The sequence below is a fragment of the Triticum dicoccoides genome, chromosome 4A (genome assembly GCF_002162155.2).
Source record: "Triticum dicoccoides isolate Atlit2015 ecotype Zavitan chromosome 4A, WEW_v2.0, whole genome shotgun sequence".
Taxonomy (NCBI): domain Eukaryota; kingdom Viridiplantae; phylum Streptophyta; class Magnoliopsida; order Poales; family Poaceae; genus Triticum; species Triticum dicoccoides.
The window spans coordinates 224,797,604-224,798,462 of record NC_041386.1 but is presented as its reverse complement, the minus strand read 5'-3'; positions in this window follow the sequence as shown (position 1 = coordinate 224,798,462).

Sequence of the window (859 nt, the reverse complement as noted above, 5' to 3'; positions counted from 1 at the left end):
AAACCTGCCCGAAATGTGACAAAATTTGTACCACGACATGTTGATGCCGCTCCATGATAGCATGCCAAGTTTCAGGAATTTCAGACGAGTTTTTGATTTACAAGAATTGACACAACACTCCTGCTGTTCTCTGTTGACACAAGAAATTTTTTGAAAGCAATAAGAGGCAATGGATATCATTTCACCCCCAAAGGTGGGACGTTCCCAACCGAAAACCATCATGCTTGTTGTGAGAAGCTCTGGTTTGTGAGAAGCATATACCCAAACCTGGGCCAAATGGGACAAAATTTGTACCACGACATGTTGTTGCCGCTCCATGATAGCGTGCCAAGTTTCATGAATTTCAGACGAGTTTTGGATTCGCTAGAATTTAAAAACCAGGCATCTCAATGTTTTGCAGGCAATCAATGGTGCCCTGGTGTTTGAAATTCATTCCCACTCTTGCATGGGACCTAAGCATGCACCCAAGGATACATATTTGATTTTTCAACCAATTTATATTTACTTCAGCATGTGCATTTAGTTCAAATTTGAATTACGCATATAAATGCATTGAAATCTCAGTTAATGCATAAAAATGTCCAAAAGAACCCCGAAAAATCACAAAAATTCACACAACACTCCTGTTGTTCTATGTTGAGACAGAAAAAATTAGAAAGCAATAAGAGGCAATGGATATCGTTTCATCCCCAAAGGTGGGACGTTCCCTTCCGAAAACCATCATGCTTGTTGTGAGAAGCTACGGTTTGTGAGAAGCATATACTGAAACCTGCCCCAAATGGGAAAAAATTTGTACCACGACATGTCCATGCCGCTCCATGATAGCATGCCAAGTTTGATGAATTTTCGACGAGTTTTG